Source organism: Nanorana parkeri, unplaced genomic scaffold (genome assembly GCF_000935625.1).
Source record: "Nanorana parkeri isolate BGI_ZX_2015 unplaced genomic scaffold, ASM93562v1 scaffold151, whole genome shotgun sequence".
Lineage (NCBI taxonomy): Eukaryota > Metazoa > Chordata > Amphibia > Anura > Dicroglossidae > Nanorana > Nanorana parkeri.
In genome coordinates, this window is record NW_017306419.1 from 823791 (window position 1) to 835099 (window position 11309).

General features: G+C 44.5%; 1 protein-coding gene across 1 annotated transcript in view; it reads right to left on the reverse strand.

Annotated features, from left to right (window-relative positions):
- MACROD2 (MACRO domain containing 2) overlaps positions 1-11309 on the reverse strand; it is a 1661433-nt gene that overhangs the window by 651300 nt on the left and 998824 nt on the right. The gene's annotated exons all lie outside the window — the stretch shown is intronic.

Sequence of the window (11309 nt, forward strand, 5' to 3'; positions counted from 1 at the left end):
TGCACAAATAGTAGTTGGTAACTGATTAGTATAAACCAGGGGTAGCCAAACTCTGGCCCTCCAGCTGTGGCGAAACTACAAATCTCATGATGCATCTCTCTCCAGGAGTCATGCCTGTGGCTGTGAGAATCTTGCAATGCCTCATGGGATTTGTAGTTCCACCACAGCTGGATGGCCAGAGTTTGGCTACCCCTGATATAAACGATAGGATGGTATTGTAGCGTAATGCAGTCTTTAGAGACCAGATTGTGGGTTAAAAGTTTTACTATAATCTCCATTAAATTTACATGAGAGGAATATGTAGAATATTGGCAATTATGGATTATACAGGACATGCTGGGTGAACTCTCCATTTAATACTGCAAGGTACAGTACATTGGGTCTTCTATGAAAAGGATGGATAGTCACATAATATTTCTAGTGGATGGAAAACATTTTGGTAGACCTTCAATTCAGAGTATCTCTGCTCAGTGTTTTCTGCTTGGTAGACCTGCTTCTATATTTGTGGATTCAAAAATACATGACATTTAATGAATTCACTCTTAAAGGGAATGCATAGTGGTTTTATACATATTTTCTTTTTTTATTATTATGGTCAGGTCTAAAATTAAATTAAAAGAATATTTTTATTTTCTTTTTGGGCATGTAAGATATTAAATATTGCACAGTAATAGTATTATTTATTTAATAATAGTAATAAGTCTCCTTTTCACATCAGTAGCTTGATCACTTTTCAGTTGTGTTGGAAGAAGCTTGTCCTTAACAGAACTCTGATGGATCATCAGAGCAGTGATTGATCCCTCGTCCAATTATCAAGGATTGTGATTGGGGTGATAACTTAACTTCTGTGTTCAGTTTCTTTCCTCTGGTTTAGTGAATCATATGTGGCTTAGCAATCACAATCAAGACATATGGCATAGCAAGCAAGCACATACATAAAGGTCATCACATTTACTATAAATACAACAAAATGCACAAAAACACACTAGAATCTTTCCTTAAAAAGTAACTCCACATTTGTTGAGAAAAAAATCAATCCAACTGGGTTCAGAATGCCTCCTGGTCGCCATATTGCATTGATTTTTTTGACAGTGTTAGAAAATTACAGCGGCTTTAGTTTAAAATGGAAAAGCATTTTTAATAACTTTAAATTACAAAATGGCTTGTGTGGCAATTATTTATGCTATATTATTTAATTTTGTGGAGTGGAGTAACCTTTTAAAGAGCACCTGAACTCTGGAAGTTGCAAAGGACTAGTCCCCATTATAGTATGTGGTATCCCTGGAGCTGATCTGTCTCATTTACCATTCCTTGTTCTACACCGTGGGTTTGATTTACTAAAGGCAAATTGGCCTATACCGTTGCAAGGAAATATTCACTTTAAAAAGGGAATTTTCTTTACCTTAGCAAATGAAATAAAGCTCTGCTGATTTCCATCATCCAATTATGTGCAATCAAAATTATTTTCCTTGCATGTGATTGGGTACTGTCTGCAAAGTGAATTTCACCGCATTTACTGAGGTAAGGGAAAATGCTTGTTCAAAGTGAAAGTTCCAATGCAGAGTGAATAGCCTATTTCCCTTTAGTAAACAATTAATAAAGCGGTCCATATTGGTAGAGAAACAGGGCTTGCTTCCTTATTTCAAAGCTGCCCCCCCCATGACTGAAGATCTCCTGACTGGAGAAATAATATTCAAGAAGCAGTATTAGTGGTGGAGGAACCCCAGGTCCACAAAATGAAGATCTTTAAACTCCAGCTTTCTCTCCAGAAAGGAGAACGGTGAACAGCACAGCAAGATATCACCAAACCTCATTCCAAATCTCTAGAGACTAGCAGTCAGCGGCAGAAGTTACATTACTGTCGAGAATCGACCCAGCTGCGTGATTGACAGCTGGCTCTGCCTATCTAGACGCAGAGCCAGCTGTACCGGCCCCGTCCGTTCCTGCCAGTCAGCGCTGGAGGATCAGAGCAGGGAGGGGGGAATCCCTGCAGGGAGCCGTGAGTGACAGTCACGGCTCTCTGCACGGATAGATCGAGAAGTGAGCGAGCGACAGTATGTGTTCGCTCACTTCCCGATCTATTGAGCCGACCTGTGACAGTTGCATTGTCACAGGTCGGCTAGAACTATGCGGCTGAGTGATTTTCACTCATAGTTCTCCTTTAAGGTACTGCTCAGGTAGAATTTGTAAAAGTTCCATATAACATAGCAAATCTTATTTTTTTTAGTTTAGGTCCACCTTAAATGCTATATGCAACAAGAAATGAAAATAAAGTGATACAAATGTAAGAATAAAAAAGGAAATATATTACAAAGATAAAAATATACACAAAATAAAACATAAGTGATATAAAGCACTCATTGTTTGCTACCACCTTCTCCTTTTATGATAGTTTTCTATAATTGGTCAAATTCTAGCCACACAACTGATAAATGGGACTCTTTCTCATGCCTGCTTGAGAGTAACGTGACATTTTTAGAGGATGGAGTTCATGCAGGATCGAGGCAGTGGTAGAGCATGACATCAGTTTGTTTTATTATGTGAAAGTAGATATTATTAGGAACTGCCATTAAAGTGAAAAATCGTTGTCATAAGGAAAGTAGCAATCTGCTGTACAGCATTCTGCCAAAGTAAACAAAGAACACTATCAGCGTAGATAACATCTGGATGTATGCAATTTGAATTTATTTCAAATCCCTGTGTAAACAATTTCCCTGATATCAGAGGGGTATTTAAACATTCCCCAGCCTGGATAATTGAAACCATCTAGCAGAAAAGTTACCTGTGATTATTAAACGTATAAAAAAAATAGCAGAACTCCTACAAAAAAAGATTTGTTAACATATAAGAGTAGAAACACTCGGGAAAAGGGCCAATCTTACTTTTGCATATATTCTGGTAATTTTGGTAAACAAATTTAGGATTATAAATGACTGGTCTATAAAAATAATAAATAGAAAGGTTGCTCTAATGCTCTAATTTCAAGAACAATAGCTTACATGAAACAAAAATAGTTAAATGATGATTTGGGGCTTTTTTTTCCCCATTCAACATTTTTTATTATTTTAGCACATAGATAAACAAAATACATACACACAGAAAGAGAAAGAAATATCTCCAACATGGGGTACATTCCGCCCGATTTGGTTGCTTCACATAATATGCATTGTACAAAGCATCACATATCCGGTAAAATCTGTTCTCACATAAAGACTGTAGTATTTTTGGAAATTGGTCAGACCCTTTCGGAGCTCCACTCCACGCTCATGGGTGGCTCCTCTTCTCTACTTTGAGTTTGTTTTACTCTAGTCCGGAACCGGATTGACCCCTTGAAGCAGGCCCTGTCATTCTCCTGTTGGAGACTACAGGGGACTAAAAGAGAACTATAAGAAAAAAATAAAGAGCCCACGCTTAGAGTGTCCTAGGACATCTTGTATCTTGTCACCTTAGCCGCTACTTCAACCCCCATGGTCGTGGCAGTCCAAATTTTGGAAATTTGTCAGACCAGGTTGGAGCTCCACTCTACTGTCATGGGTGGCTCCTCCTCTATACTTTGAGTTTGTATTACTCTAGTCCAGAACTGGATTGACCCCTTGAAGCAGGCCCTGTTATTCTCCTGTTGGAGACAACAGGGGACTGAAAGAGAAATATAAGAAAAAGGTAAAGTGAGAAATGAAGAGGGAAAAGACAGGCAATAATAGAGAAAGCTCCACTCTACTTCCCCACTGGGGATCCCATACCCTTGTTCTAGTTGGTCTTGATGGTCCTCCAACCCCCCGTCGGCCTCTACGTGAAGGGTATCCCTCCACACCCTGTTACCATGACCCCTCTCTAATGTTGTTGAACTAAGTGCTACAGCTGAACACCACCCAGGGTGCCCATAATTTTGCATATTTGTACGATCTTGCTTAGTCACCAGGAGTTCCTCCATCTCACAGATGTGTCCCACCTGTTGGATCCAGTCCCGTACCATGGGCGCCCTAGTCTCCTTCCACAGCCTAGGTATGAGCGACCTGGCAGCATTGATCATATGTTTCTCCAGGGATTTAGATGGGTTCCCCCTGCCCCGTCCTGTAAGATGCAACAAGAAAACCCCTGGGGAGTACTCCACATCGCCTCCTAGGATCTTACCCATCAGTCCATGTATCCCCCTCCAAAATGGTTGGAGGGAGGCACATGACCAAAAGATATGTATCAAAATTCCGCTCTCCGTTTTGCAACGCCAGCATTCTGCCAGGATTGAGGAGTCCATCTTGTGCAAAATCTCAAGCGTTCTATACCAACAAGTAAGTATTTTGAAATTGGGCCGTGTCTCGTGATGTAGGGGGGTGTAAATTATAAAGAGCACTGTAATATTCCTTAAAGCATTCCACAATCTCGGGGGGTGACAAGGTCGGGGAGGTCGAACTTTTCCTTATGGACCTTATATGGGAGCGGTACAGTCTCGACTTCACTGATTGTGCTAGAAGCTTACCGGACTTGTTACCGCCCTCATAATAAATCCTGTTGCGAAGGGTTAATGCCCTGCGTATTCCACTGTCCACCGCTAGTTTGAGCTCCTTCCTGGCCTCTACCAGTTCCTGCAGGGTCCTAGTCGCCAGTGACTCTTTGTGAAGGGCCTCTAGTTTGGTAACTCTCTCGTAAAGGGCGCGCACCCACACCCCCCTCTCTTTTTTCTTCTGGGTGCAATGCAGCGGCCCCTGAGAAAACATTTATGCGCCTCCCACACTGACATCTGTGAAGGCACACTTCCTACGTTGATTGCAAAATACGTCTTCAAGTCATTGGCTATAGAGTCTACCACCGTTATGTCTGCTAAAAGTGAGGTGTTCATTCTCCATGTCGATGTTCCAGTCATGGAAGCGTGCAATGAGAGGGCGGTCACCATCGGGGCGTGGTTGTAATGTTACCTACGGACGCCGAGGTCAGTCTAGGGAGGTCTCTTTGAGTGACAAATATGTAGTCGATTCGGGAATATTTGCTGTGCATATTCGAATAAAACGTGTAATCCCTACTGTCCGGATGTAATGTACGCCAGGTGTCACACAGACTAAGGTCCTGTAGTTTGGACTTCGTAGGTTCGATATGGCAGGGAGATTTCCTGTCCGAGGTATCCAACAGGGGGTTTAAAGCTGCATTAAAGTCCCCGCCCAAAATTATCGTCCCCTTCGCCAGCGCTGACAACTTGGATACCAAGCCACTCAAGAAGCGTGCATGGTGTTTGTTGGGGAAGTACACATTTGCAATTGTGATCGGATAATCATCTATCTTGCCCTGCAAAATTAAAAATCTACCGTCCGGGTCACTACACTCCACCTCCAGGGACAACGAGCGGTGTATCAAAATCGACACCCCACGCGATGTATTGGACGGGGAGGTCGAGTGATACAGGTGTGCTCCCAACTTCGATACTTTCCCATGTTTGAAATGTGTTTCCTGTAATAGCACAATGGAGGCCCTGGCCGCCTTAAGATCTCCCAGTACTCTGGCCCTCTTCTCCGGGCAATTTAGGCCCTTCACGTTGAAGGAGAGAAGTATCAAATCAGTCGGATGAGCCATGACCCTAGGGTGTACAGTGCTGTAGAACCGTGCAATATTAGGGAATGCGTTGGGTTCCTACCAAGTGCGTATCGTCCCTAGTGGGCAAAGCAATGGAAAAGAAGGTATAGAGAGTCAAAGAAAGGAACAGTTGAAATACAAAGAAAGCTCAAAGAAAGTCAGTACGAGAGATAGAAGAATAAAACAAGCAATGTCCAACTAGGTACCCCTAACCAGGACTAAATGACAGCTGGAGAGGACTAAACGTCCACTGCAGGGCCTCACCCGGTTCCAGTTTGCAGGGGACACTAGGGGGTGAAGCCTTGCCTCCGGGTACTCCGCCGTTGGCAAGTCACCCCTCCTTGGGTTCCGTGGTCTACAGTCACAGATAAACTATTAACATGAACCAGAGGTCCGGCCCCTCAAAGGGGGGACCCATCACTATCAAACAAATAATATAACAATGGAACCATCCAGTATGAGAAGCAGGTACCAAGCATTTTTTACATTAGGGCCCTCTTGGCCCCTAAATCCAGATCTATATCTGTTGCACTCCCTCTACCCACTAACTGGCCTTAGCCCCGAAGAAAATAGGGGTGCCCGTCCTTCCTACTCAACTCCCGGTGCCTCCCAGTGTCGTGGTCGTGTAACTACCTTATTCCCCTTCCTCTCTGTAGACTATGTGTTATGTGCAAGTCAGCTCGGGCATGGACGACCCCCCCGCCAGAGACCCCTAAATCTAATGCAATGTAAGAAGCCCTGGTGGGGGCAATTGGAGAACACGTGTTGACTCCGAAGCAGGGCCTGCCCTCCCCCCGCCTCCAGCGTCCCACCAGCGGGTCCTAAAACCGCTCCCGCCGGGTGGCACCAGAGACGGGGCGAGGACACCCCATGCAATAAAACAATCCCCCCATGGGGATGTCGCTTCAAAGGCCGCATTGTTGCCGTCTCCAGGGCACATCTCCCCAGTTGTGGTCCGCTATCCGGAGCCCACCTTGCCCGTCCCCTTATTACACACACTATAACAGGCCCTCGAAGCACATGAGTGCCACCTCTGTGGCATGCAAACAGTCTCTCCCCCTCCCTGATCGGCATTCCGCCTCATGCCATCTCATAAACATCTCATATGTTATTTATGAGCGCAATGGAGGGGAGAGAGTAACCCACATCTGCAACCATGAGCCCAGGATTGGTGAAAGTGCGGGCCCCCGTCCCGCAGCCCTCAGGGTACATCAACTTAGCTATGATCCGTGCCCGCCAGTCGGGAGTCCTTGATCGGGATCTCTGAAGTCCTGGAAGCCGTCCCCGCCCGAGGACCACAACGATAATGTCTCTGGGGAGCAAACTTGGTATCCCAAACGCAGCTGTAAACTAGCTGCCTGTGAAAACACACACAACTGTGTAAAGCAAGAAAACTGTGCGTTCACATTACCGACCAACGGGTCGATATTCACTCCGCACAATCCTCTATGGTGAATGGGGGGCATTACTGTCGGCATCATCACGTAGGGAACAGATGGACACTTCCCCTAAACCCTCTTGCTGCCTCTGTTGCAGACGAGGACGCGGTCCGGGTGACCTGTTCGATCCCAGCCGTGGGCGGGGTGGTGCTGCCCAGTCGTTCGGTTCACTTCCCTCTGGGTATCCCTGTGCCCCCCGAAGATCCACATTCCAGTCAGGGATTGGCACCTCCGGGAGATCCAGGCGATTGCAGAATTCTGCCACATCCTCAGGTAGGCGAATCGTGGCCGTCTGTCCTCTATGGGTCGCAGCCAGGCAGAAGGGGAACCTCCAGAGGTAGACGATGCCTCTGTCCCTCAAGTGAGCTAGGAGAGGGCGTAGAGCCCCGCGTTGCTGTAAGGTGATCACCGAAGGTCCTGGAACAACTTCACTTCACATCTCCACCGCCTCTCTGGACCTGGCCTTCTGAAGAATCTCTTCTTTCAGAGGGAAGCTATGCAGACAGCAGATGATATCTCTGGGCAGGTCGTCGGCTGCCGCTTTCGGCTTCAGGGCCCTGTGTGCTCCGACGAGCTCAATGGGAGATTCCGCTGGGCGTTCCAGCAAGTCATTGAAAATGTGCCTCAGCGTGTCAGGTATAGCATTCGGTAGGACCGTCTCAGGGATCCCACTGAGTCTGATGTTGGCTCTGCCACCCCTGTTATCGAGGTCCTCCATATGTCTCCGCATCTCAATTAAGGTACGGGCTGTGGCATCACACTGACCCTGGAGATGAGTAATAGTAGTCTCTTTTGCGGCCTGCCTGTTCTACCGCCGCCAGGCGGTGTCCGACATCGTTGCTCCGTGACTGCATCGCACAGGGCTGCCTTGATGTCTGAGGCTACTGAGGAGAGCTCCGATTTGGTCAGGAGATTATGCAGGTAAGAGGGCATCTGGGGCTCGGGCAGATCACCCTCGGCATGTCGTGGGGGCTGTACCTTATCCGGCCTGTTCTGGGTGGACACCATATTGGACGAGGCCGAGTCCCCTGCGTCCGACTTCTGGGATCTGAAAATGTCTGGAACTTGTTTGCTGTTCGAGACTTAGAGGGCGCCTGGACCCTGGATTGGTAGTCTTGCTTGCCGATCTTCATGACGGTCCAAAAGAGCAAAAGTAGCGTTGTATGGGTCCCGTTTGGCCGGAGCTCTCGACTCAGGCTGCCATCAGCCTCGCGGTGCAGACCAGGCCCCCCCTCGATTTGGGGCTTTTATGCTAAAAAAAAATGTCTTATAGACTATAGCAACCAATCAGAATAGTTATTGTTAACACACTTATCATACATAAGACCCTAGATGATCTGCTTATCATGGCAACAATGGGCCAACTACAGTCATCATAGTTTTCCCTACTGACTCTTTAATCTGATGACCTCTTCAGGTCTGCTGCGAGATAAACTTGCTAGTTCTCTTTTTTGTACTATATTTTGCATATATTCCTACAAGAACTCTACTAGGAGTGCAGTGATACCCCTATTATACAGAGAAACACTTTCATATATACTTTCATTAGACTTTTACTATTTTTAGACTTCTGAAATCTCAAACTTTCCAGATAGATATTATTCTGGATAATATACAGTTAAAGCACTTAGCTCTAAATTACCAGACTTTGAAGGGCTGCAAGATAAAAGTGAATGTATCATGTTACTGCAGACTAATTATATACTGCACCAGTCAACCCTGATGTCAGCGTATGACATTAATATATTATCATTGATAATAAAGCTCTGACAGTAATACGAACCATCTGCAAGAAAAAAAATATGAAGAAATACAGACACTAAAGTTAAGGACCACAAAATGAAGCAGACGGGGTTAAGTACGCCACACTCAAATTGTAGTGCAAAATAAATAAAGCTGAACTCCAAACAAAAACCCAATACAGTAAATTCCCAGTTATCCGGGACCCATGGCTATTGGTAGATGGCAGATAACTGCACTTTCTGGTTGCTTGAGAGTTAGCAGGCTGGCTATTGCTCTCGCCAACTGCCCGTTGTTTACATTCACCTGCCAGCTGAGGAATCTAGCCATCGGCCGCAGCAGGATGCAAACAGAGAATTTTGTTAGCAACTTGATACATTTAGTTGCTAACAACATTTTTTTGTGTGCGCATGTCTATCAAGCAACTGGCAAAAAAAATTGGGGACATGTTATGTCCACGATTTTTTTTTTCTGGTTGCTTGAATTCCGGATGATGGGGAGTTTACTGTAAATAGTTTAAATTACACATACCTTTACGGTTGTACCTGCCAAAAAATCTGCAATTCTGTTTAGCCAGTCTTGAGATGTACCTCTGCCACAAAGTACAGACAGGCAGCTGCTGACACACGTATTTCCTGGTTCAGTAATGCACTTTCCTGTATTACCTCCAGCTTGTCCTGTAGACAGCTTCATTGGCTTCATCACAGTAATGCTGAATCAGGAAGTAGCAAAGTAGTTTTAGGCGGGTGTGCAGTTTAGTGTCAGTGTACAAACTGCAAAACTGGCTAAACAGATTTAAAAATGCTTTGATCTTCAGGTCAGAAGCAAGATATATATACACAACTGCACATGTAACTGCCGGGAGTTCTACTGCAGCTACTAACTGCTACCAAGCTTCAGCAAGGTTCCTGATAGCGCTAGCTTACAGGAGCCTGCTAGGAACTTGTTTAAAGTTACAGTTAAGTTTCCCAGTAAAATCCATGTTTCAAGCTGAACTTCAGCATAATTAAACCACTTAGCCCTGGTTCACACCTAGGCGGTACCGTTTTTGCACGCGCATTAGCAGCATGCTGTTACTTGCGCGTTTATCACGTGTTTTAGCACGTGTACATGAAGACGAATGTTTTAATTGGCAGCTCATAAACCATTGTGGGCAATGGAAGAACGCTCGTATAAATGCACAAAAACGCTCATGAAAATGTGCAACATGCTTCCGTTTTTGGGCATTTCCAATTAAGTATATGGGGAGGAAAAGCACTTTAACTGCCCAAAGAAGCTCCTGTGTCTTTTCAGGCATCTGGCATTTTCCTGCTAGGCGTTTTCCTGCTCAGGTGTGAACCACGTCCATTGAAAATTTGGGCAGCTAAAAGCACTTTTCAAACTGCTCAAAAATGCCTGGGTGTGAACCAGGGCTTAAGGATTTTTCTTTTTTGTAGTCACTCCTCTTGCCACTATCACTGGCAATTAGCAACAGTCAATGATAGCTTTGTATTACTGTTTAGTAAAGCGCTGTGCAAACTGTTGGTGCTATATAAATTCTGTATAATAATAATAATAATAATACAGATGCTCCTGTGTAAAATGACACTTGCATATAGTCTGCCAGTGTCATTGAGTAAATAAAGTGAGAGGAATTTATCAAAACTGGAGCAGAGAGAAACTGGAGCATTTGCCCATTGTAACAAATCAGCTTCGATCTTCATTTTGTTCAGTTAAGCTTTAAAAATGAAAGAGAGAAGATGATTGGTTGCCGTGGGTCGCTGCTCCAGATTTTGTCTGCTCCAGTGTTGCCAAATTCCCCCCAATAAATCAATGCATGTTTCATACAATGACGTCACTTAAACAACCCGAAAGGTCCCCACACACCTTACGATAATCGTACGATAATCGCGGGAAATCCCGCGATCGTACGATTATTGTAAGGTGTGTGGAAGCCGTGCGACCTCTACTACTGTAAGGCCGCACGACTTTAAACTTACGAACATGTTTCAAAACCCGCCGAGCATCGTACGATGTTCGGCGGGTCTGTAGCATGTTCATAAGATAAAAGCCGGACGGGCCGGTGTGCGCAAGCGCACACTGCCCGTTCGGCATTGCGGTCTTGGGAAGCCCGCATGGAAGCATGGCTTGCGATCATCGCAAGTACGATCTGCCTATGCAAGATAGGCAGATCGTACGTTTTTTTAAGTACCTTACAACCATCGCAAGACAAAAGTCTTGCAATGGTTGTAACGTGTGTGCCCAGCCTTACAATTCAATTTGTTCTTTAAACAAATGGATTCCAAGTTAACCCTAATTAGCTCTAATGAAATCCTTCTGCCCTTTCATTGCTTAGCTATTACTTTTCAGTTGACTTTTTTTTTTTTTTTTAATCAACATGTTCACTTCTGTGTTGCATAACAAGAAAATGCATAAAAATAAAAATAAAAAGCACAACTTTTTCATTTGCAAATAACTTTGACATTCATTATACCAGAAACATTATTTCAGTTTAATTTAAAAATTACAGTAAAACAACTTTTTTTGAAAAATATTATTTCTAAAAGCTACGTCAAGTCCCCCCCAGCCCCC